Source organism: Sciurus carolinensis, chromosome Y, assembly GCF_902686445.1.
Source record: "Sciurus carolinensis chromosome Y, mSciCar1.2, whole genome shotgun sequence".
Lineage (NCBI taxonomy): Eukaryota > Metazoa > Chordata > Mammalia > Rodentia > Sciuridae > Sciurus > Sciurus carolinensis.
The window spans coordinates 3,864,349-3,886,164 of NC_062233.1; the positions used below are offsets into that span (position 1 = coordinate 3,864,349).

At 35.3% G+C, this 21,816-nt stretch overlaps 1 pseudogene; it reads left to right on the forward strand.

Moving 5' to 3' along the window:
* Positions 1-21,816, forward strand: part of LOC124973016 (BCL-6 corepressor-like) — a 92,259-nt pseudogene that overhangs the window by 65,819 nt on the left and 4,624 nt on the right.

Here is a 21,816-nt window from a genome sequence, read left to right on the forward strand (position 1 = left end):
TGCCTGCAAAACAAATACATCCAAAGATCCCCACAACAACCCATTCTTTAAAATAACTAAAGGCAGAGGTGAGCCAGTTAGAGAACTGACTCAGAGTAACAGGCTCAACACGAGTGTCATTTAAAATCACAATCTGCAATAATTGTTGATTCATCATCTTCTCAGCTTCTAGGGACCAGTTGCCTGCAAGAAAGGCGGAAATCAAGTGGCTTTGATTTTTTGCTTCTTCATATCTTACTGGAGTTATACACATGTGTTTATGATTCCCAATGCATCCAACTTGTGCAATGTTGAAAAGTTCATCCAACTGTACTTGTAGTAAATCGATTCTTTGATTCGCCGCCAAGATCCCTGATAGGATATGTCTGTTGACACGGTCCTGGGATTCTAACACCTGTGCAGTTTACTGTATGACTTGATTAATGGTTTGTGCTGTTTGAACTTGATTGGTCATGGCTAGAGCAGCGGTAGTGGCTGCAGCAGCAGAGACAGCAATAGCAGTTATTATGGCTGTGGTAATGCCAAAGTCTCTCTTTTCTCTGAAGAGGTGCACCAACGGAAAATTATCTGGATTGACCTCCACTGGGACAGGTACAAAGGTGGGTACCTTCTACAATATGAACCTTTAAACAAATCAGGCTGTCACTAACTCTTAGATATATATTTACATTTAAATTTTTATCTCAGTGAAATAAGTAACCAATGTTACATATACCTTACTGATAATATGTCCCATAAGAGAACATTAAACGATAGAAATAAATCCCCAATTAAAATTTACTCTTTATAAGTTTAAGATTACCATTACAGACAAGTTTAATCTGGAGAATAGCAGAGCTTAATAAATTTCCTGCTTTAAAAACTTGTATACCTGAAAAATATGAACACATTTAATATACAACTAGTGACCATTTTACAATTACCTTGACACTTTTATCTTACCAAATTTAGTTTGTTTTTTAAGAAAAATGTAGACTCTGTAACACAGTACGATACTCTAACAGTTGTTTAACCATAATTGTATACACCCTAATTTTTAAGAAATCCTTGCCATTTTACCATATAGATTAAGCTTTGGTTTATATCAACACATTAGTATTTTACCTTAGGAAAAACTTTAAATAGCTTTGGCTGTTTACATGTTGAAACTTGCCCTTTATTTACATAGACGTTCTTAGCACTTACTTAGACCCTCATGTATTTCATCGTACAAGCACTTTCTTACCCAGAAACATTTCCTTTTCCCTTTTACTAAATATATTTCCATATCCAGACCCTTTTATTTTCTCTTTCCTATCTGTTGACCCCTTTTTGTTCACATTCTGAAACAACTCTTATGAAATTTCTGAATTTAGATAAATTGCTCTATTTTAATAAGATTAAATATTTTGTTGTTTATAGTACTCTAATTGAAACACAGTTGAAACCTTTAGAACCCTTTGTATATAGAATTGTACTTGTTAAGACATAACTCTTAGTAACCTTGTTTCTAGTTTAGTGATGACACAAAGCAAGTTTAAACCCTTTTTACCAACTTATGAAAACACCAATAATGTTTAAGTATGATACTCCATGGAATTTAAGGAGTTAAGAGTACTTGATGTTATTTAACAATGAGCATTTTAATTTTGTAAATTAATCAGATGTCTCTACAAACACATTTGAGTAATCCCATATATGTTAACTCTAATTCACTTATTCTGTAAAAACCAAGAAAGCAGGCAGGTGTCCTGAACAGTATTTGTTGTCTCTTTCCTGTTGAAGAAAAGTCCTAGAAACAATTGATATTAGACATTGTTTAACATCAACATTCCATTACTTTGACCATCTAGAGACTTGCAAGTTATTTTTAAAGACATTTCACTTTTATTAGTTTACTCAATTTAAATTGAACCCTTTTAAATCACGTGAATAAAAGTATTTGGATCCATTTTTAAATTTTAATTTTAGGAGCGCTCAGTTTTGACACAGACAAAACATGACACCAGACAGCACGACATAGAAATAACACAAAATCAAAGGCCTTGTAACTTTATAGGTGAATCTCCATTGCAATGTAACAGATGTTCAAAAACTTTAGTTGAATAAAAAATAGAACTGATCAAAAAGTATAAAAATCATTAACCTACGTATGCAAGATCAAAATTATGAGCTCAAAAATACAGCATTAAAGAAAAACAAAGCAAAACAAGAATCCTGGAAAATGAGTTAATTCTGTGTAGCAGTCCAGAAGTTTAAAATAGACACCCTTTTGTTTTCTTTTTTTTTATCTTCAGGTTACTCCCCTTTCCCGCTGAGACTGTTGCAGTTTACATTCCAATGCAGGCTTCAGCAAGGCCAGGCAGGGGGGAGGGAGGATCACCCAGGACTTTTTAACCTTTTTCTTCTTGGTTGAGAAATCAGGTTAATAGCATTTTTGCATTCTCTTGTACATTGTTCATATACTAATTGTTTAATTAAAGGCATAGCTGCATCAGCATTCCCGAAGATCTTCCCTGCTGCATTTACCATTCTAGCCACGAAATCTGAAAAAGCTTCTGTGGGGCTTTGGACAATTTTTGTTAAGTTAACTCGCACCTCTCCTTTATTAGGAAGTGCTTTCCAGGCAGCAATGCAGATCTTATTAATTTGTTCATAAACCTCTAATGGAAAGCCTGTTTGCTGATTGGCAAATCTACCCTGCCCCAGAAGCATATCCACATCCGAGGCAGGTTTGCCCATAGCTTGGTTACGTGCAGCCTGTTCATTGGCCCCCTCTAACACGAAGGCTCTCCAGTTTAAATATTTACCTGGGGAAACACAAGCTTTCACTAAACTGGCCCAGTCCGAGGGGGTCATGCAGAATCTATTGAGCCCCTCTATTTGGGTGATAGTAAAAGCAGCATCCACATCATAAGTGCGGACAGATTCTGCTATATTCTTTATCATTTTAAATTCTATGGGTTCCTGATGTCTTCCCCCATCATTGTCCTGGAATACAGGACAGGCAAACCCCAACTCTACATGGGCAGCCCTCCAAGCTGCAGAGTTAAAAGTTCTACCCGTGCTCGGAACCCCTCCCACATACGGGGGAGGATCATAGGCCAGAGCTGGCTTCTGTTCTTCCTCATAGTCCTTTGTCTAAAATCTTTTTGCCTCTTAGTTCCCCCTTCTTTTATCTTCACCTTCCGTAAGTGCTGCGTTAGCTCTTTCACTTCCTCATCACCGTCTGATTCTGACTCCCCTGTTTCTTCTGGTGTTCTAAGGGCTTTTAAATCTGGGTATAGTCTCCTCTTTGGAATAGCTCCATAAACCTACTCTCCTGCACTATGTTTACTGGAAGTACTCATAGAATCCTCGGACTTCTCCTCATGTAGTTGTTCAAGAACTTCCTGTCCTTTATAAATAGCTTCCTGACATCTACCATCAAGAATACATCCTTTTATTAATTTCCATAGCGGTATCACCCCTTTCTCCAATTGTCCCTGCTCCTGAAGGAAATCCAAATCTTTTCCCAACTTATCCCAGCTGGCAGGAGTCAAGCTTCTGGAGACAGCAAACCATGGGGCCACTTTATCAATTCTTACAATGAATGTTTGTAAAGTACTGCGTTTGACCTTGAGATCTTTGGAGTGCAACAAAAAATCTAAAGACTGTACTAATGAACTAGATGGAGAATTGCCCATAATGAAAGCAGCGTTCAGAGCAAGCAGATTGAAAGCCAAAACAAAATATCTTTCTTTCTTTGTTAATCGACTATGCAGGTCGATTAAATATTTTTCTTTGTTAATCGACTATGCAAGGTCGATTCTGCTCTCTCTCTTTATACAGATGAGCGCCCCACTATGTGTGGACCCCACTTACCTGTGGTACTTACCGGTGCACCCCCTGACCACTGAAAGTTCTGATTCCCGGGTTTCGGCACCACTTGTCGTGTCCCTCGCCCGCAAGAAAGCACGACACAGGAATCTTCCTTCAGCAGTTTAATCAGAACCTTAATATTATAAAACCATGGTTTTTCTTCTTCTTCCTCTTGAGCTGAATTCATACACTTTTATACTCTTGCAATAGCCAATCTACTCCTGCCACTTGGCCTATGTTCATAGGTGCTCCCATTTGCAACAGTTAGCTCAACCAAATATGGGCTTGTTTACCTAGAAAGCACTTCAGGAAACCAGCGCCATCTAATCATGGTGGTGAGGCGGCTCACCACAGTACCTCAAGTGCTCTGGAAGGACATTCTATTGGGACAATGGAAAGGTCCGGATCTGGTATTAATCTGGACCCGAGGATCTGTTTGTGTTTTCCCGCAGGATGCACAATCGCCAGTTTGGGTGCCTGAAAGATTGGTTAAGGCTTCCTCAATAGAAAACCAAGAACAACAAGAAGATGTGGAAGTTCCTCCAACTGCTGTTGTTGATGATCCCTCACCATGTTAATGGAGGAACCCTGCGTTACCTATGGGGGACAGTAAAGGTGTGGCCTTACCCTTTGCCTCTTACTAACTCTTCCAATCTATATCCTCCTATTCTTGCCACTAATTCCACATTAGGGTTACCTACTGTACCCTTTTCTCCTGACTTAGCACCCTTCCCAAATGGCTCCTGCGACTTAGCAGGTTATGTGGGAACCTCCCCCCAAGTTTGGCTATGCTAGACCAGTAGTCAGAGATGGGTAAGATTCGTGAAGAGCTCATACCAACCTAAGACAGGGAATGAGATATAAGCTTCATTTTCAGATGACGGGTAAGGATGTTGCTCTGTCATGGACAACATAAGACAGGCATGGTCTTTTTATAAACAAACGGGGAGATGTGGACTGGCAGGGAGCCAAAGGGCGTGCTTGGTATGCCCAGAGAAAAACAGGAAGCTGTTACAATTGGCTACATATATGCTTGAGTTGGTGATTGCTTGACCTTTAACAGGATTGGGTGGACATATCTGATCGAAATTGCTTATGCATGAGACTGCTTATATATTGAGGGTGAGACTGCTTTTGGGGGGTTGTTGTTGTTGTTGGGATCTGAATAAAGAAGAAGCTGCTTCATGACAATCTGAGGTGTACATGTCTTTATGTCCCACTGGATGGCGACAGGATTTGCTTTCAGAAAATCATAATCATTGTATTAATGATTTATGTTTACACTCAGGTTTCTTCAAAATACTTTGTAGGCATGTGTTTACATTGGATAACAATTCTTTGTTATATTGGCTTCCATAATTTTGAGGTTTTTCACTTGAGGATTAATACTATTAGTTTGTCAGTACTTTGAGAACTGTTTTGGTTTTATCATCTTCAGTTCCCATGTATATGTTAGATTAAGATAAATTTACATTTGAGATTTAGTCCTGAATTAGTCCCTGAATCTCTTATGCTAAAGAGAGAGGTATAGAAATAACAGTAATTAATTTCTTGCTGCTGAGTCAATCAATGTATTATGTCACAATGTTCTTATTGTTGAATGTCATTGACAACACATACTGTGGGGCTTAGCACCTATGATATATTCATTCAACTTTAGTGTGAAAGGGATAAGCTCCAGAAACTAGAAAGTGTTCAGTGTCCATGAGTTTAATCCCACTGCATGTGTTTTATAGACCAATTCATAATGCAGTTGAGAATGATCACTTGGAAATTGTCCACCTACTTCTATCCTATGGTACTGACCCAACTTTGGCCACCTATTCAGGGAGAACCATCATGAAAATGACCAAGAGCAAGTGCATGGAAATGTTTTTGGCAGGTAGGTCAGGTTAAAGACTAGAAATGACAAAGTTCAAGAAATATTTTTCTTAAAAAATTAGAAGGCAGCTAGAATACTGAGATTTTGATTTTACTAGGCAAATATTTTTAAAATTTTTGGTTTTAGGACAACAAAGAGATGGAACTCTTTATACAATGAAGCTATATATTTAGTGAAGCTAAAGAAATATGTCATACTGTATGCTTTAAAAGATTTTCTAAAAGATTTTCTAAAATCATTTACTTTTCTTCAAGTCAAACATTTTACTTTTGAGTTTGGTGATAGAAGCGGAAAACTTAACATGCATTAATTTATCTGAGTATGTCTGTGGTGTTCAGTTAACTCTTAACACATCATTTAAGTCAGTCATTGTATGGATACCTAAAATAAATAACAACAACATTATTGTGTAGTTTCTGCCAAAAAGGAACAGTAACTCACATTGACCACAACTTGTTTAACTTGGTAAAACTTAACCAATTCCATGAAGGAAGAGGTTTATTTTGTTTTTATTTGTTTTTGTTTTTAAAACACCAGGAGATGATCTGTTTCTAGAGAAGATCGCCAATTAGGTATTTATTTTTTAGAATAAAGCAGAGAATCAGCTGTTGAATTATTATATAGATATATACAAGGGGAGTTTTCTGTGCCAAACAGAAAAAGATATACATGCCTATTCTGGATTTATAAAAAAATCCTGTGACTAGGCTAAGAAAAATATGGATATGAAAAGACCTTATTTTCAGTGTAATTTTACATTCAATATTACTGCAGAGTTTCAGTGCCTCACATCATTGCCTGCCTGCAGTTCTCCTTTCCACTCTCCTTTCCTTTCCTTCCTTTCTTCTTATCCCCTTTCATTTCCACCTCTTTCTATTTTTTGTAATAATATCCATCCCAAGTTATAAGGTGATATAGCACAGTGTACATTAGATTAATATTTCCTTAATAATTAGTGATGTTGAGCATCTTCTGTTATCATATTTAGTCACATATGTATTTTCTATGATAATTCTATTCATATTCTTTGCTTTTGCTGTTTTGTTTTTCCTTCTTGAGACAGTGGCACTGTGATGGCTAGAATGTGGGTGTAAACTCTTGGAATCAAGCAATCCTGATAGAGTCCTTTGGGTTGCTGGGTCTACATGCATATGAAACACTATGTCTGTCCTTATATAGATTTATAAAACATGTATCACAGGTTCTTGTCGCGTTCCTTCTGCCCGCAGAGAGAGACACGACACATCAGTTGTTCATCAGAGCTCTTTATCCTCAGACGATCATTTTACAAGGCAGTTACAGTCATATTTATATGAATCATGAGCCAATCAGGTTACAGAGCATGTGGGGAGAGCATGATGATAATGTAATACAATTAGCATGATAACAATGTAATACAATAAGGGCGTAGCGGGCATGAGTCACCTTGTCCAATCAGAGCAGTCCATTCTGGCACTGGCTTAGTGCCGGGGCAACTTCTTTAAGCAGTGTCAGCTGTTTGTTGCAAACCAGGCTGCCCCGGCTTAGCGCCAGGTTGCCCCGGCTCAATGCCAGGTGCTATATTGAAGTCCTTGATGTTGCAAATCAGGAGCCCAGGCTCTATGCCAGACGCCACACTGAAGTCCTTGAAGTTGCAACCCAGGCTGCCCCGGCTCAGTGCCAGGTGCCGTTTGTTCCTCGGTGTTGTAAACCAGGTTGCCCCGGCTTAGTGCCAGGTTCCGCACGTTCCGCACTGAAGTCCTTGATATTGCAATCCACTGTCTCGGCATTAGGGCCACACTGAAATCCTGAAAGCCAGGCTAGGATGGGGTCTGCAGCCCCCAACAGGTTCTCACTAAGTTGTCCAGTTTAACCTCAAACTCATGATCTTCCTGAAGTCAGTCTGCTGAGTAGCTGAGATTATAGGATTATACCATCTCTCTCTCTCTCTCTCCCCCCCCCTGCTCCTCCCTCTCTGTACCTCTACCTCACCTTCCTCTCCTCTCTCTTTCTCTTCTTCTTGATTTCTCTCTTTCTCTCCTCTCTCCCTATTTTATTTTTCTCCTTCTCTCTCCTATTTCCTCTTTCTCCATCTGTTTATCTCCTTTCTCTTCCATTCTTCTCCTTCTCCAGCTCTCTTTCTCCTCTGTATTTCTTTCTCCTTCTCCATCTTTCCCTCTCTCTCTCCTCCTCTCCCCTTTCTACACACACACACACACACACACACACACACCACACACACACAGAGTTTTGTGATTATATATGGAAGATAGAACACAGAGTCTAGGAAGACACTCTATTATGGACTATATCCCCAATCCCTTCTGACACTTTTTGAAAAAGTTTTGTAGTTGAAAGCTTTTTTTAATCACTCATATTAATCCTTGTCAGGTGTATGCTTTGCAAATGTTTTATCCCATTCTTTGGTTGTGTTGTTACTCTTTTTTGATGCAGTGTATTATAGTTTTCATGAAATTCAAATTGTTTTTTTGCTTTTTTTTTTTTTTTTCTGTACCCTTAGTGTCAGATTCAAGGAATCACTGCCAATTCCAGCATTGTGAGGATTTTACCCTCAATTTTATTTTAAGAATTTTAAAGATTTTAGGTTTCATATTAAGGTTTTTTAATCAATTTTTAAAATTTAAAATTATAGTGTTGGTTAAATGGCCCACTTAATTTTCTTGCGTTTGGATATTCAATTTCCCAGGAACACAGTTGAAAAGACAATCATTTCTCTATTGAATGGTTTTTAAACCCTTGTCAAATTTTACCTATATTTTTAAGGTTTTATTTTAAGACATTCTGTTCAATTGCATGCATCTTTATGATTGTGTAACACTGTATTGTATTTTTTCTTTATTATTCTTTGTATGGTTTACTTTTATTTTATACTTATAAAGCTTCAGTTGATTAGATGTCTTTATTTGATTTCCATAGATTTTGTTACTGTGTTATACCTAATAATAAAATCATTTTGACAAGATCATGTATGCATGGTATATAATTGCTCCATTTCAATTCCTCATTGTCTCCTCTCTCCCTCACCTCCTTCCTCCTATCCTGTTCTTTATCTTTTCTAATGTCTTCTTTTTATGCTTTATTTTTTTAAACTGATGCTTTTTTCAAACTCACATTGCATTGCTGTGTGTGTGTGTGTGTGTACATGTATGTATTATTTTATAATTTTATATTTTATAATTTTAATCTATGGTCCCTTTGTTTTCCCATCACTCTTTTCTCCTCTTTTGTTTCCTTCCACTGCTAAACAGATCTAACTTCATTGCATACTTCCCTTTTTTCACTTATTTGCTCTAGTTTCCCCACATAAAAACATTTAAGTTGTAAAATCAGAATATGAGAGTCCCAAATGTTGTCTTATTTCCTCCTCCTCCTCCTCTTCCTTGCCCTCCTTCTTCTCCTCCTCCTCCTCCCTCTTCTTTTTCATGAATATTTAGAGTTCATTGCAATTACAACTGAATTTTAGGTTCTTTTTTTTTTCAAATATCTGATGCTAAATGACATTTAGGATTTTAGCAGGACTCTCAATTTTTGAATCTGATATTTTTGTCTAAACAATTTTGTACTAAGTAAGATAATATCATGCTAAGTGAGATAAGTCAATCTCAAAAATCCAAAGGATGAATGATTTCACTGCTAAGCGGATGATGAGACATAATGGGGGAGGGAGGGCAAGAATGGAGGAAGGAGGAACTGTATAGAGGGAAAAGAGTGGTGGGAGGGGTGGGGGAAAGGAAAAAGTAACAGAATGAATCAAACATCATTACCCTATGTAAATGTATGATTACACAAATGGTATGCTGTTACTCCATGTACAAACAGAAACAACATGTATCCCATTTGTTTACAATAAAAATAAATTTAAAAAAATAAAGAAAAGGCAGATGGGAAACCGAAGGGGGAAAAAAAAAGTGCAAGCATGCACACAAACACACACAGCAACCAGATGCAGAACTGGGTCTCCTTTTCCAGGGCCATCTATCCAGGCGGCGGTATATTGTGATCTCTTAGAGCTCCAGCTCTGTTGTTTACTATGGATTTTTGCCAAGATAACCCTTGGCATCCTTCAAAGTTTTCTCTTCACAAAAGCATCTCTATAATGCAGTATGCTTTCAAGGACTGAAATATAACCCTGATAGAATATAAAGATAATTCCTTATAATAAATAAATGCAACACTATTTCCTGTACTTTTGGAAAACAAAAATTAAAACAGTTTTCAAGTCTATTCAGAAAGACATAGACCTCTGGGACTGGCCAGTAACTTCTCCCACCCCATTGCAAATTTTTTAGAAATTGCAAGAGGAACACACATTGTTATGCACCATGGAATGGCATTTTGATTAATGCAGACTGCAAACATGAGGATGGTCCCATAAGATTATAATAAAGCTGAAGATTTCCTGTCACCTAATGCTGTAGCTGTGTAATAGCTAAGTGCAACTCATTAGTCACATGTTTGTGGTGATGCTGGTGTAAATGAACTAAAAAAAAAAAAAATTGAAGTATTATGGTCCATGGATAACTGGATTGTAATTCCTTTCACCCATAACATGATTTCTTTAGACAGGTTTTATAATTTTTAGTGTACAATTCTTTTGCCTTGATTAATTTCATGCATTTATTACTTCAGATGATACTGTAAATGTGCTTATTTCCCTACTACATTTTTGATGGGTAGAAAAACAACTGATTTTGTGAGTTAATTTTTTAAAAATTAAAAATGAATGCATTATAGTTATAATGGGAGTCAATATTGTAACTTGAAACTTTGCTAAAATAATTTATTGATTTCAGCAGTTTTCAAACACCTTGAGTTGTTTTCCTTTCAGATTACTTAAATGACCTGCAGGGTTGCAGTGACAGTGAGTGCAATGTCTCCTGGGAATTCTATGGGACCTCAATCTGTGGTGAGGATGTTGTTATTTACACTTCTATGGGAAGTAAAGTATTTGCAGAGCATTTCTCCATGATATCAGTGTGGGGGAGTGGGTGTGGGTGGTAAAAAATTAATTTGGGAGAAAGGATTTTGTTGTTCTTCAGAGTACTTGTTAAATTGGTTTAAACCTTTCTCTAGCTCACTAATTCCTTTCTCTTCCTCACTTCATTAGAACTACATTGTAAGACTGGAAATAATGTTTTGGCAAACCCTCCTGGACCAGAGGACCAGGAAGACGAAGATGGGGCTAATAGTGATATGTTTGAATTTGCATTTTCAGATAGCTTCCTCTTACCTTGTTACATGGATTCAAGTTTCTGTTTCTCAGGGGTAAACATCAATCATAAGTTGGAATGCAAACTAAGGTCTCTTTGTAGTAAAAGCAGGACTTAAAGAACCCCTTTTTAAAATGATTGTGTTAGCCCATCTGACCCCTGAACCTAGGTTGGTGCCATTTCTGGTTGGTCACAGTCTTGGAGCGAGCTGATGGGTGAGTCAGGCCTCTTGCATTGTGAGGGAGCAGGAGGGCATCCAACCTGCCTGCCTTATGGAGCAGGGCAGTGGGTAGCCACCCGCCGAAACACCAGGCCAAATACAGACACCATCACTGAACAACCTCACACAAACACAACACTGAGGTTTGTCGCCATCACAGAGTTAATCAGAGACTTCTTTATAGGATGGTGCAGGCATTCTAAATTACTCCTGAGGGCATGGCCAACATCATTGGAAGGATAACTCCCTTCCTGAGACACCTACAGGAGGCTAGGAGACTTTTGACAAGCCTGAGGAGCCAAGAAGAGGAGGTATTGAGAGATGTGGACCAACTCAGAGCCACCTGGGAATATAACCCACCTGAAGGCCACCACCTCTAGAAGGTCAGTTTCCTAGTGGAGCAACACATTATCAAGTTGCTCCAAGACATCAGACTGCTGAAGGCTAAGAGGTGAGTTATTGGAAATCTACAGACACAATACTAGTCAATAGAGGAAATCTGCAATATCCCAGAGTTTCACTATGAGAGGGGTAGATACTTGAACAATATGAGAAAACAAGGGAAGAAAATGTCCCAAACAAACCTAGATGGTATAGCAATAAAATCCAATGATAGCATGGCAGAAGAAATGTCAGAAAGGGAGTTCAGAATGTACATAATTAAAATGATCAGGGAAGCAAACAAAGAGATGAAAGAGCAAATGTTGACATTGAAGGATGAGATGGAAAGGCAAATGCAGGCATTGAATGATCGCACCAATCGACAGTTAAAAAGCAAATACAGGAAGCAAAAGATCATTTCAATAAAGAGTTAGAGATATTGAAAAAACAAACAAACAAACAGAAATCCTTGAAATGAAAGAAACAATAAACCAAATTAAAAACACCATTTAAAACCTAAACAATAGGATAGAACACCTGGAAGACAGAACCTCGGATGTTGAAGAAAAAATATTCTTGAAAACAAAGTTGACCAAACAGAGAAGATTGTAAGAAATCATGAACAGATACTACAAGAATTATGGGATATTATGAAATGGCCAAATTTAAGAATTATCGGGATTGAGGAAAGCTTAGAGAAACAAACCAAGGAATGAACAATCTAGTCAATGAAATAATATAAGAAAATTTTGGAAAACTGAAGAATGAAATGGAAAATCACATACAAGAGGCTTATAGGACTCCAAATTACACAAAATTACAATAGACCCACACCAAGGCACATTATAATGAAAATACCTAACACACAAAATAAAGACAGAATTTTAAAGGCTGTGATAGAAAAGAATCAAATTACATTCAGGGGAAACCAATTCGGATATCTGCAGATTTTTCAATCCAGACTTCTAAAAGCTAGAAGGGCCTGGAACAACATTTTTCAACTCTGAAAGAAAACGGATTCCAACCAAGAATCTTATACCCAGCAAAACTTACCTTCAGATTAGACAACGAAATAAAATCCTTCCATGATAAACAAAAGCTAAAAGAATTTACAAAAAGAAAGCCGGCATTACAGACATTCTCAGTAAAATATTCCATGAGGAAGAGATGAAAAACAACAATGTAAATCAGTAAAGGGAGGAACTACCCTAAAGGAACAGCCAAAAAAAGAAAAATCAAGTCATGTCAAAAAAAAAAAAAATGAGTCAAATGATTAGGAATACAAATCATATCTCAATAATAACCCTGAATGTTAATGGCCTGAACTCATCAATCAAAAGACAGAGACTGGCAGATTGGATTAAAAAGAAAGAATCAACAATATGTTGCCTGCAAGAGATTCATAGAAAGAGAAACCCACAGACTAAAGATGAAAGGATGGGAAAAAAACATACCATGCACATGGACACAGCAAAAAAGCAGGGTATCCATCCTCTTATCAGATAATTTGGATTTCAAGCCAAAGATAGTCAGAATGGAAAAAGAAGGACATTTCATACTGCTTAAGGGAAGCATAAATCAGCAAGATATAACAATCATAAATATCTATGCCCCAAAAAGTGACTCATCCATATATGTCAAACAAGTCCTTCTCAATTCCAGAAATCAAATAGACCACAACACAATAATACTAGGTGATTTTAACACACCTCTATCACCACTGGACACAGCCTCCAAACAAAAACTGAACAAAGAAAACTTAGATCTCAATAACACAATCAATAATTTAGACTTAACTGACATTTATACAATATACCATCCAACAAAGAGTGAATACACTTTCTTCTCAGCAGCACATAGATCCTTCTTTACTTTAAAAGAGATCATATTTTATGCCACAAAGCTACTGTTAGCAAATACAAGAGGATAGAAATAGTACCTTGTATTCTATCAGATCATAAATAATTGAAATTAGAAATAAATGACAGAGTAAGAAACAAACTACTCAAACACCTAGAGATTAAATAATATGCTATTGTATGATGAATGGATAACAGAAGACCTTAGGGAGGACATTTAAAAATTCTTAGAGGTAAATGAGAACAAAGAAACAACATATCAAAATCCCCTGGGAAACTATGAAAGTAGTACTTAGAGGAAAATTTATTTCATGGAGCGCATTCAACAAAAGAAGAAAAAATAAAAAAAAAAAATGACCTAAGACTATGGTTCAAAGCCCTAGAAAAAGAAAAATAGACCAATACCAAAAGTAGTAGAAGACAGGAATAGTTAAAAATCAGAGCTGAAATAATGAAATTGAAACCAAAGAAACAATCGAAAAAATTGACAAAATAAATAGTTGGTTCTCTGAAAAAATAAACAAGATTGATAAACCCTTAGCCAATGAACAAAAGAAGAAGAGAGAAAACCCAAATTACTAATATTCAGAATGAATAAGGAAATATCACAACAGAAACAAGTGAAATACAAAACATAATTAGAAGCTATTTTAAAAATCTATACTCCAACAAAATAGAAAATCTCAAAGACATCAACAGCTTTCTAGAGACATGAATTGCCTAAACTGAACCAGGAAGGCATACACAATTTAAATAGATCAATTTCAAGTAATGAAATAGAAGTCATCAAAAGCCTACCAACAATGAAAAGTGTGGGACCAGATGGTTTCTCAGCCGAGTTCTACAAAACCTTTAAAGAAGAGCTCTTTCCAATACTTCTCAAAGTATTCCATGAAATAGAAGAGGAGGGAACCCTCCCAAACTCATTCTATGAAGCCATATCACCCTGATACCTAAACCAGACAGAGACACATCAAGGAAAGAACATTTCAGACCAATATCCTTAATGAGCATTGATGAAAAAATTCTCAACAAAATGTTAGAAAATCGCATATAAAATATATTAAAAAGATAGTGCATCATGATCAAGTGAGTTTCATCCCAGGGATGCAAGTTGGTTCAACATCCAGAAATCAATAAATGTAATTCACCATATCAATAGACTTAAAGTCATGAATCACATGATTACTGCGATAGATGCATAAAAAGTATTTAATAAAATACAGCATCCCTTCATGCTCAAAACACTAGAAAAAATAGGGATAGTGGGAACATTCCATATCATTGTAAAGGCCATCTATGCTAAGTCCATGGCAAATATCATTCTAAATGGTGAAAAACTGAAAGCATTCCCCCTAAACCTAGAACAAGGCAGGAATGCCCTCATTCACCTCTTCTATTCAACATCGTCCTCAAAACTCTAGCCAGAGTAATTAGAGGATCAAGGAAATTAAAGACATATTAATAGGAAAAGAAGAACTCAAAATATCCCTATTTACTGATGACATGATTATATATTTAAGGAACCAGAAAATTCCACTTTTAGAACTCAGTGAATTCAGTAAAGTAGCAGGATATAAGATTAATACTCATAAATCCAATGCATTTTTATACATAAGTAATTAATCTTCAGAATGAGAAGTTGGGAAAGCTACCCATTCACAAAAGCCTCCAAAAACATAAAATACTTGGGAATCAATCTAACAAATAGGTACAAGACATCTATAATGAGAACTACAGAACACTAAAGGAAGAAATTAAAGAAAACCCTGTAAGATGGAAAGATCTCCCATGTTCTTGGATAGGCAGAACTAATATTGTCAAAATGGCCATACTACCAAAGTGTTATACAGATTCAATGCAATTCCAATTAAAATGACATACCTTACAGAAATAGAGCAAGCAATCATGAAATTCATCTGGAAGAATAAGAAACCTAGAATAGTTAAAGAAATAATAATAGGAAGAGTTAAGCAGGGAGAATCACAATACCAGACCTTCAACTCTACTACAAAGCAATAGTAACAAAAATGGCATGGTATTGACCCCAAAATAGACAGGTAGATCAATGGTACAGAATAGAGGACATGGACACAAACTCAAATAAATATAAGTTTCTCATACTAGACAAAGGTGCCAAAAATATAGTAATGGAGAAAAGATAGCCTCTTCAACAAATGGTGCTGGGAAAACTGGATAGCCATATGCAAGAGTGAAACTAAACTCCTATCTTTCACCCTGCACAAAAATCAACTCAAAATGGATCAAGGACCTTGAAATCAGACCAGAGAACCTACATCTTATAGAGGAAAAAGTAGGTCCAAATCTTCAACATGTCAGCTTAGGATCAGACTTCCTTAACAGGACTCCCATAGCTCAAGAAATAAAAGCAAGAATCAATAGATTCAAATTAATGGCTTTCTCTCAGCAAAGGAAACTATCAGCAATGCAAAGAAAGAGCCTACAGAGTGGGAGAAAATCTTTGTCACTCATACTTCAGATAGAGCACTAATTTCCAGAATATATAAAGAACTCAAAAAACTCTACATGAAGAATACAAATAACCCAATCAACAAATGGGCTAAGGATATGAACAGACACTTCATAGAATAAGATCTACACACAATCAACAAACATATGAAAAAAAGTTCAACATCTCTAGTAATAAGAGAAATGCAAATCAAAACTACACTAAGATTCAATCTCACCCCAATTAGAAAGGTGATTATAAAGAATACAAGCAACAACAGTTGTTGTCGAGGATGTGGGGAGAAAGGTACACTCATACATTGCTGGTTGGGCTTCATATTAGTGCAGCCACTCTGGAAAGCAGTATGGAGATTCCTTAGAAAACTTGGAATGGACCCACCATTTGACCCAGCTATCCCACTCCTTGGTCTATACCCAAAGGACTTAAAATCAGCATACTACAGAGATACAGTCACATCAATGTTCATAGCTGCTCAATTCACAATAGCCAGATAGTGGAACCAACCTAGATGCCCCTCAATTGAAGAATGGATAAAGAAACTGTGGTATATATATACCATGGAATATTAGTCAACCATAAATAATAATAAAATTATGACACTTGCAGGCAAATGGATGAAACTGGAGAATATCATGACTCAGTGAGATAAGCCAATCTCAGAAAACCAAAGGACAAATGATCTCACTGATAAGCGAATGATGACGCAAATAGGGGGAAGGAATGGAGGAAGGAGGGACTCTATAGAGGGTTAATAGTGGTGGGAGGGGTGGGGGGAGAAAAAAATAACAGAATGAATCAAAAACAATTACCCAAGGTGAATGTATTATTATTACAAATGGTATGCCTCTATTTCATGTACAAGTAGAGAAACAAGATGTATCCCATTTGTTTACAATAAAAATGAATTAAAAAATAAATAAAATAAACAAATAAAAAAATTCTTGTGCTATATATGTGTATATATATAATTAAAGTATATTTTGACATATTATGCATACATGGAGATAACTTCCCATTTTTGTGATTGTACATGATATGGAATTTTACTGGTCATGTATTCATATGTGAAGATATATTAATCTATCTTTTGTCTTTCCTATTCCCATTTCTACTCCATTCCCTTCATTCCTCTTTGTCTAACACAGTGAACCTTCTATTCTCCTCCCAACTCCTTATTTTATGTTAGTTTCCATATATCAGACAGAACATTCAAACTTTTTCCAGTGCCTATGTCACTGTAATATGCTAACTGTAAGTCCTTTGGGTATAAACCAAGGAGTGAGATAACTGGGTTAAATGGTGGTTCCATTACAAGTTTGAAGGAATATCCATAACCTACTTATGACTGGGGGAGTAAGGTCTAAATGTCAATGCATTTTGTAAAATGCATTAGGCATTTTTTGGAAATAATAATTATACTCAGTTCAGTAATTATTACTGGATATCATAGTACATTATGAATTATCCTTTATTTTACTTATGTTTATGTGGTGCAGAGGATTGAACCAAGTTCCTCCCACGAGCGAGGCAAGCACTCTTATCACTGAACCACAACTTTACGGCCCAAAATTATCCTTATCAGAACACCAGCAAGGCTAGTATAAGACTTAAGATCCCAAAGCTATTAATGTTGTCATTAGGGAATTTTATAGAAGTGTTGACTTTTTGGAACTAGAGTCACTACACCAGTTGAGAATCCTAGATTCCCAGGAGCTGAAAGAAAACATCATAGAAATTTGGGGGCACATGGGTATGCCCTGACAAGTGTGACCAAATTCTCAGGTCTAGTGAGGGGTGAAGGGAAATAAATTGTCAAAAGTTGATATTATTAAACTGAAAAGAGCATCATAACTAAAGAAAGCTCAGTCTCTTTCTTTAACAAAATTATGAAATGGAGTTAAAGATTTTGGAGGAGACTAAACAAGGTGGAACCATTTAATAACTTTTGAAGACTGTCATATGACCCCTTTAGGGATATGAGAAATAGAAAACATCAACACATGTATAGATGCCTGTAAATTAATTTTAGTGAGTTGTGTAGTCCTGATAGTAGTTAACTTTCATTAAGGCAGCCCTTGCTTCCACAGTAAGCTGTTGAGGAGAAGCCAGAGAGGGATCTCCGCATAAATTCAAATTGTAAGCCAAATCATAATCAGTTAAAAACTCCCAATAAATTATGGAAATATGTAAAACATCATCTATAATTTGTAAGTTTCATGGATGAATCAAGTATCCTATAATTATACTGCCCATATATAAAAAAGAAAGATTTTTCATACTTCTATAAGGTACTAACAGACAACAGTTACAAGGTTTACAAATGAATCCAAAATGAATGTAACAGGAGTAAAACCATATTTAATTTGTACAATTGCTATGAGCCAACAAACATGATTTTTTGTACTTCCAAACCTTTATTTTTCTATATATTATATTTTCTGTATATTTTAAGATTATATTGTTTTATAACAAAAATCTTTTTCTGACCCTAACTTTAAATAAACTTTAATGGTCAACTTAATGTGGAATAAGGTAAGAGGCAGAGTCTTAAATCAGATGAGGTGTGATCACTTGACAAATCTTAGATAAGGTCTTTTATTTTTGAAACTAATCTTTAATCTTTCTTAAATATTTAATAAAGTTTTTACATATCATTTTTCGAGTCCAAAAGAATCAGTTAACATAATTTAACATTACATCTGAAATATGAATTGCATAAGTCAAGAGAACTTTTAATCCTCTTTTGTGAAAATATGGCAAAATGTGTTTATATCTCATATTGTCAACATTTAAATAAACCAGGCTCTCCTTTTTGTCCATTAAAAATATATTTAAGTTTACCTCTCAGTGTAGAGAACACATAATTTTATTACCTATGACCTATGACAGATTATTTTTATCTGATTACTAAATATTAAATACATAATTAACTAAATTTATTTTATGAGACCACTATAACAAATAACATCATTTTTGTAAAATGTTCTCCTAAATCATATATTTAAAAGAATTTATATGAATACATGTAGTATACAAAGAAACCAGTTAACAAAACCACAATTACATTTATGATTTTATATTAACCAAGTGTAACTTTTGAAGAAAAAATTAGAATCTGGAATACAGCATAATATTTTAAAATAATTGTCATTGTTTAACTACAGTTGGATAAAAAATATTTTTAAGACTGGTTTATCTATTTATTTTTAATAAAACTTTACAGGCATAGAAAATTACTTGATAAGAAAACAAATTAATGTTTTTAAGAAATATTTATTACTGTAACATATAAAGGATTAAACTTTGGTTCATATCAGAACATTAATATTTTTTCTGTGTCTGGAGAAGGGATCACCTTTACAAACGCTGTACAACTGATACAAATCTTTTTACACGAATCTTCCTATCATGTACTCAGATGTTCTATCTCTTTTTCTTGATAAACCTTCTATTTTCCTTCACAAGTCTTATATTTGTTTCCCTTTATAAACCTTATATCTCATTCCCTTTATAAACTTGATATCTCTTCCCTAGCTGTTGATCCTTCTTTAAATTTACCATTTAAAACAATTCTTATGAAATTTCCAAATTTTTTTTTCCCAGTTACTTCTCCCTCTTAATAAGATGAAATATTTTATGTTATTTATAGTACTTTAATTAAAACACAGCTGAAACTTTTTTGGATCTTTTGTATAAGGATTTATACCTGTTAGAGCTTTAACTCAGCAATGTTGCTTTAGTGAAGATTCAGAAACAAAGCAATTTTAAAGTCCTTTTTAAATTTTTCCATTAAAAAACACATCATGAAGATTAATCCCATTCATGTTACATCTAATTTACTCATTGTGATTGTAAAATAAAAATATCAGATAAATGTAGTTGACAGTATTAACCATATCTTTCCTGTTGAAGAAAAATCCTAGAAGCAATGGCTATTACATACATTTTAGACATTCTGTAGAAATCAACGCTTTGTTAATCTGATCACTAGAAAAAAATTTTTGTGTTAAAATTGCAAAGACATCTTTATTTCTATCTGATTATTTGATTTAAATTAATAGTTTTGATTCATTTCTTTATTTAAATGTTAATTAACTGTTGAGCACTCATTTGTCTAAAATGCCAATTTTGATATCATGTACATAGTATATAGACTAGACACAACAACACAATGAACAGTTGTGCACACATACACAAATGACAACAAAGATTTTGTAACATTTTGTAAGTGGAGTGTCACAGGTAGAAGGTAATGTTATTGATGTATATTAAAGCCTCTATTAGATTTAACCTATTAGAAATTAAAATAGAGCCCATCAGACTTTTTTATTATGACTTAAATATAGGACAAACCTGCCCATTGGAAATGCCAAGTATAAAATCCAATAGCCATGGTGGACACTGAAATCAAAGGTTTCAGATAGTTGGTTATTTGTCCTTGATGTTATCAGACTTATTCCCAATATCACCATATCTGTGCCCTCCTTAGTATTTATTGAAAAGAATTTTTGAATGTAGAGAATTAAACCTGGAGAAATTGGCTTCTGAATAAAGAGTTTAAATACCTTAATTGTTAAGTATAACTAATCAGAAAAAGGTACGTTAATTTATGTAGAATTAAGAAAAAAACAGCTGGAGTTTTCTTTTAAAAATACATGGATGAAATACTAACATCTCCATCAGTTCAGAGTGTAATTTTAGCTCAGATAAGAGTCAGTTCACATATCTAAACAATGTGGAAGTCTATGAAGTCCTCAGGGAAAAAAAAAATTTTTTTTAATTAGCAAAAGAAAGCTTGTACATGAAGAATCTTCCACTTTTCTCTTTCTATGCTGTAGCATTAGTGAGGAACTGGTTCAGAAAGCCAGCTGAAAACAGACAAGATGGCCAGCCAAGCAGTTTGAATTTAAAAAGAAACACTTTTTTCCTTTTGTCTTAACTGGTTTTTCATATGCCTTGTAAATCTGTCAGACTCTGTAATACATTTTTTAAATATAAACCTTGGAGATAAAGAGATCCAGCAGAGACTAAGAGATAAGGAAAACTGTTGTAATCATTTTTCCTTTTGTAAGACTGTACTCTTAAAGCATAGTGTTACAGTTTATATTCTCTCTGGAGAGTCCCCCTTTTTTTTTTTTCCTTTTTTGTTCCTTGAGCTGCAAGTGTAACTTTAAGCAGGATGCCAGTTGCCCATGTCTTTACAGTTACTGCTCCTTCTGTAGGAAACCAGGGGAAAGTTTTAATAATAAAGTTTATAAATTGTAACAATTGTGCTCTCCTAACAGAACTCTCTCTCTTCCTAAGTATATCTCTAAAGACAGGCACATAATGATCCCTTTCTTTGGACCCTGTTTATTCCATATTTTACACCTGACTCTGACTAACCCCCACAACCTCCTTACCTTTGAGGATTTTTTTTTTTTTTTTTTTTTTTTTTTTTTTTTTGGCTTATATGGTGCACCTCTAGCAGTATCTCCTCTTCTAATGGCTGAAGAAATTTCCCATGCCCAGATTCACATGGGCCACCAACTGCCGTGACTAGCTTGACCAAACTCCCAGGTCCCACAAGGAGTGAAGGGGGATTGAAAAATAAAGATTTACAGACACAGAACTGACCAAAATATAAAAGGTCCAAATTATAAAGTTCCAAAGTATAAAGTTAAACATTTCAGAAATAAACAGTTTGTAAGTTTTAAAGCACATGCACTCTGAGTAGCTTTATGAAATCTTGTAATGTCATACTCTGTACCACAGGGACAGAAATCATTCTTTTTAACCATTACATCCTCACTAACTCTGCTACTCATTAGAGTGGTTAACCCCATTATCAGATTGATTTTGTGTTATTGCTGAGCCTATGTAATGTATATAGGCTGAGCACATATAAGGTAACATTTATTTTACCTAATAATGGTTCCAAAGCTCAAGGATAA